The sequence below is a fragment of the Oncorhynchus keta genome, chromosome 28 (genome assembly GCF_023373465.1).
Source record: "Oncorhynchus keta strain PuntledgeMale-10-30-2019 chromosome 28, Oket_V2, whole genome shotgun sequence".
NCBI lineage: Eukaryota > Metazoa > Chordata > Actinopteri > Salmoniformes > Salmonidae > Oncorhynchus > Oncorhynchus keta.
Window position 1 is genome coordinate 25514585 of NC_068448.1, and position 6261 is coordinate 25520845.

Consider the following 6261-nt stretch of genomic DNA (forward strand, 5'->3'; position numbering starts at 1 on the left):
TTGTTGCGAAATAGAAAGCCGATTCTAGATTTGATTTTGGATTGGAGATGTTTGATATGAGTCTGGAAGGAGAGTTTACAGTCTAGCCAGACACCTAGGTACTTATAGATGTCCACATATTCAAGGTTGGAACCATCCAGGGTGGTGATGCTAGTCGGGCGTGCGGGTGCAGGCAGCGAACGGTTGAAAAGCATGCATTTGGTTTTACTAGCGTTTAAGAGCAGTTGAAGGCCACGGAAGGAGTGTTGTATGGCGTTGAAGCTCGTTTGGAGGTTAGACAGCACAGTGTCCAAGGATGGGCCAGAAGTATACAGAATGGTGTCGTCTGCGTAGAGGTGGATCAGGGAATCGCCCGCAGCAAGAGCAACATCATTGATATATACAGAGAAAAGAGTCGGCCCGAGAATTGAACCCTGTGGCACCCCCATAGACTGCCAGAGGACCGGACAACATGCCCTCCGATTTGACACACTAAACTCTGTCTGCAAAGTACTTGGTGAACCAGGCAAGGCAGTCATTAGAAAAACCGAGGCGACTGAGTCTGCCGATAAGAATATGGTAATTGACAGAGTCGAAAGCCTTGGCCAGGTCGATGAAGACGGCTGCACAGTACTGTCTTTTATCGATGGCGGTTATGATATCGTTTAGTACCTTGAGTGTGGCTGGGGTGCACCCGTGACCGGCTCGGAAACCAGATTGCACAGCGGAGAAGGTACGGTGGGATTCAAGATGGTCAGTGATCTGTTTGTTGACTTGGCTTTCGAAGACCTTATATAGGCAGGGCAGGATGGATATACAGTGGGGAGAACAAGTATTTGATACACTGCTGATTTTGCAGGTTTTCCTACTTACAAAGCATGTAGAGGTCTGTAATTTTTTATCAAAGGTACACTTCAACTGTGAGAGACTTAATCTTAAACAAAAATCCAGAAATTCACATTGTATGATTTTTAAGTAATTCATTTGCATTTTATTGCATGACATAAGTATTTGATACATCAGAAAAGCAGAACTTAATATCTGGTACAGAAACCTTTGTTTGCAATTACAGAGATCATACGTTTCCTGTCGTTCTTGACCAGGTTTGCACACACTGCAGCAGGGATTTATGCCCACTCCTCCATACAGACATTCTCCAGATCCTTCAGGTTTTGGGGCTGTCGCTGGGCAATACGGACTTTCAGCTCCCTCCAAAGATTTTCTATTGGATTCAGGTCTGGAGACTGGCTGGGCCACTCCAGGACCTTGAGATGCTTCTTACAGAGCCACTCCTTAGTTGCCCTGGCTGTGTGTTTCGGGTCATTGTCATGCTGGAAGACCCAGCTAAGACCCATCTTCAATGCTCTTACTGAGGGAAGGAGGTTGTTGGCCAAAATCTCACGATACATGGCCCCATCCATCCTCCCCTCAATACGGTGCAGCCGTCCTGTCCCCTTTGCACAAAAGCATCCCCAAAGAATGATGTTTCCACCTCCATGCTTCAAGGTTGGGATGATGTTCTTGGGGTTGTACTCATCCTTCTTCTTCCTCCAAACACAGCGAGTGAGTTTCGACCAAAAATATATATTTTTGTCTCATCAGACCACATGACCTTCTCCCATTCCTCCTCTGGATCATCCAGATGGTCATTGGCAAACTTCAGACACGCCTGGACATGCGTTGGCTTGAGCAGGGGGACCTTGCGTGCGCTGCAGGATTTTAATCCATGACGGCGTAGTGTGTTGCTAATGGTTTTCTTTGAGACTGTGGTCCCAGCTCTCTTCAGGTCATTGACCAGGGCTTGCTGTGTAGTTCTGGGCTGATCCCTCTCCTTCCTCATGATCATTGATGCCCCATGAGGTGAGATCTTGCGTGGAGCCCCAGACCGAGGGTGATTGACCGTCATCTTGAACTTCTTCCATTTTCTAATAATTGCACCAACAGTTGTTGCCTTCTCACCAAGCTGCTTGCCTATTGTCCTGTAGCCCATCCCAGCCTTGTGCAGGTCTACAATTTTATCCCTGATGGCCTTACACAGCTCTCTGGTCTTAGCCATTGTGGAGAGGTTGGAGTCTGTTTGATTGAGTGTGTGGACAGGTGTGTTTTATACAGGTAACGAGTTCAAACAGGTGCAGTTAATACAGGTAATGAGTGGAGAACAGGAGGGCTTCTTAAAGAAAAACTAACAGGTCTGTGAGAGCCGGAATTCTTACTGGTTGGTAGGTGATCAAATACTTATGTCATGCAATAAAATGCAAATTAATTACTTAAAAATCATACAATGTGATTATCTGGATTTTTGTTTTAGATTCAGTCTCTCACAGTTGAAGTGTACCTATGATAATTACAGACCTCTACGTGCTTTGTAAGTAGGAAAACCTGCAAAATCGGCAGTGTATCAAATACTTGTTCTACCCACTGTAGGTCTGTAACAGTTTGGGTCCAGGGTGTCTCCCCCTTTGAAGAGGGGAATGACCGCGGCAGCTTTCCAGTCCTTGGGGATCTCAGACAATATGAAAGAGAGGTTGAACAGGCTGGTAATAGGGGTTGCGACAATGGCGGCGGATAGTTTCAGAAATAGAGGGTCCAGATTGTCAAGCCCAGCTGATTTGTACGGGTCCAGGTTTTGCAGCTCTTTCAGAACATCTGCTATCTGGATTTGGGTAAAGGAGAAGCTGGGGAGGCTTGGGCGAATAGCTGCGGGGGGGGGGGGGGTGGAGCTGTTGGCCGAGGTTGGAGTAGCCAGGAGGAAGGCATGGCCAGCCGTTGAGAAATGCTTGTTGAAGTTTTCGATTATCATGGATTTATCGGTGGTGACCGTGTTACCTCGCCTCAGTGCAGTGGGCAGCTGGGAGGAGGTGCTCTTGTTCTCCATGGACTTTACAGTGTCCCAGAACTGTTTGGAGTTAGAGCTACAGGATGCACATTTCTGCTTGAAAAAGCTGGCCTTTGCTTTCCTGACTGACTGCGTGTATTAGTTCCTGACTTCCCTGAACAGTTGCATATCGCGGGGACTATTCGATGCTATTGCAGTCCGCCGCAGAATGTTTTTGTGCTGGTCGAGGGCAGTCAGGTCTGGAGTGAACCAGGGGCTATAGCTGTTCTTAGTTCTGCATTTTTTGAACGGAGCATGCTTATCTAAGATGGTGAGGAAGTTACTTTTAAAGAATGACCAGGCATCCTCAACTGACGGGATGAGGTCAATATCCTTCCAGGATACCCGGGCCAGGTCGATTAGAAAGGCCTGCTCGCAGAAGTGTTTTGGGGAGCGTTTGACAGTGATGAGGGGTGGTCGTTTGACTGCGGACCCGTAGCGGATACAGGCAATGAGGCAGTGATCGCTGAGATCCTGATTGAAGACAGCGGAAGTGTATTTGGAGGGCCAGTTGGTCAGGATAACGCCTGTGTACTGTGTACTGTCCTCACAATGTCAAAAGGATAACAGGGGAACTTTGAATTTCGACCAAACTCTCAAAGAAACAGCAGCACTCACTGTAATAATTCAGTGCAATCCACAAAAAGAAATATAAACAACGGTGAGGGAAATCATAATGGCAGGGCATGAGCTGAGCTGAAAATCAGTTTAGTGGATTGGACCAGCAGCAGTCCCACATAAAGTTCCTATAAGAACACTACCCTCCTCTGCAGAGCTATCTGTTGGGTAGTGGTAGCCCCTCTGAGTGTGTACTCAGTGGCAGGTCTGCAGGAGGAGAGGGGAATGATGGGAACACAAGGCCCAGTGTAATTACCCACACTCTACTATGGGACATCTGTTACACTGATAAGCCCTCTGTTCATCTATCTCTCTTAAAAATCAGTTGGCCTTCAGAAAGTTGGCTTGAGGGCTTGGCATGGCCTGAACTGGCCTGGCCCGGCCTGTTGTGTGTGTGTGTGTGTGTGTGTGTGTGTGTGTGTGTGTGTGTGTGTGTGTGTGTGTGTGTGTGTGTGTGTGTGTGTGTGTGTGCGTGTGCGTGCGTGCGTGCGTGCGTGCGTGCGTGCGTGCGTGCGTGCGTGCGTGCGTGCGTGCGTGCGTGCGTGCGTGCGTGCGTGCGTGCGTGCGTGCGTGCGTGCGTGCGTGCGTGCGTGCGTGCGTGCGTGCGTGCGTGCGTGCGCGCGCGCGCGTGTCACAGATGTGGCAGTAATTCCACCCCCCTGGAAAGCCCTGAGAAATCCCTCGATCACACTGAGCACAAACCGGCCACTCATTCTCATTCCAGGTATCTCCTCTGTCTTTCTTTCTGTCTCCATTCAGTCTTTCCACAGTTAAGTACTATGAATGCTGATTTTAAATACTCTGAATGCAGCAACCCCTAGAGTTATCATATTGGAATATGAAATACTGTATCTTCAGAGCTCACTGTATCTATGCATACGTACAATTTCGTCATTAGGTGTTCAGAAAACAATATATCAAGCAAGATATAAACAATTTGGAAGGAATGCATGTCCCCTAAGAGATTTGACAGACAGAAAAACGTGTTGGATAAATAGACCTTGCTGCTATCTCTTCCACCGTACTTCCCATTCTCTTTACTGATGATACCAATTCGATTTTATCACACATACAAAAATGGACCCTACAAAAATGTATTCACTAGTTAATGAAGCCAACACGGGAATGGGCAGATTTTCTGAATGGTTCCAGATAAACAAATGATCTATAAATGTTAAAAAATTCTACTTTATTGTATTCCCTAGTAAGAATAGCAAATATTGTCAAAAAAAAGTCAATCTCAATTGATGGGAATGAAATGGAACAAGTCACGTCCACTAGATTCCTCTGAGTTGTAATTGATGAAAAGTTAATCTGTTGGTATTACCAGAAGGATTAGTGGTTTGGTTCATCAGATTTAATTTACCCAAATCTCATTTACTGTAATATTGTCTGGGCCAGTACATATGCCTCCTGCCTACACAAATTTCTCATCAGACAAAATACATTTGCAAGACTAGCCACCACCTCTAATTACCTGGCTCCATCTGCACGTTTGTTTAAGAAACTCAATATCTTGTCTATTTACGACATTCATGTAAGCCAATTATGCACTTTCATCTACAAATATTCATACCTCCCAGACAGTGTACATAAACTCTTCAATGGATTCTTCCAGGTTGAAATCCATCTATATAACACAAGACACTGGAATAACCTTCACCCTTCCCACAGCCGCACCTCACATTGTCAATTCTCTATCAGATACAGAGGTACCGTACTCTGGAATTCTTATCTTCACATTGCCAAAACATCATCATCCCTCAATAACTTCAAGCGAAGACTGGGGGTCAGCCTGATGAACCAAACTACTCAGTAATCACCTCCATATAGCCTAACTCTCACACACTCACATGCACACATACACACCAATGGAGACTAGTGGGAGGAGCTATAGGAGAACGGTCTCATTTTAATGGCTGGAATGGAATTCATGGAATTTTATGTTTGACTCTGTTCCATTGATCTATTCCAGCCATTACAATGAGCCCGTTCTCCTATAGCGCCTCGATCCAGCCTCCACTGATGCACACACACGTTTAAACTTATTTATTGTATTGTTTGTTTCTAGTGTGGTTTTTATATAAGCCCTTGGGCTTCCAACCACACCTGCACAGCGTTTATTTTGTATTATTTGTATCTGTATTGTTGTCTAGGACTTGTTTTCTTTGGTGCAAATAAATAAATAAAATAAGAGTCAAGGTAAGGTAAATGAAAGAGCTTCATTGTGGATGTTTCTGGGCATTCTAAGCTCTGTTGCTAAATGTCAACTTGAATACTTCGGTTAAAATCTCTGTCATAATCAATTGAATTTGAAATGTTGATGAAGACAAAAAAGTTATCCAAAGTAGCTCAGGTTGAGAATCAATGAATCGAGGGATAGATGGATGGCCAGACTTCCAACGAGACAATTAAGAGTCCATTCTTGTTACAACTATGGCGAAAAGTTACTTTGGTTCCACTTACTCTTGATTTGTTCTCTAAATGTGATAAATTGCAGTAGTGGGTGGAAGTAACATTCTAAACTTTATTTGATGAATTTTGTTTTGTTTCTCCCAAACTTTAAAACATAATTAAATTATTCCAAGTTCTTTCTGGTCTTAATTACTTTCATTTTTTGGATGCTTATAAGCTAGAACTATAGGATGCATTGATTTAAATCCCATAATAAGATTTGAAGCAGAAATAGCCAACCCACATCTCTCTCTCTTCCTATTCTCACTCACATTTTCTTCTCCCCCTCTCGACCCCTCTACTTCTCCCTCTAACTCTCTCACTCTCTCTCACAC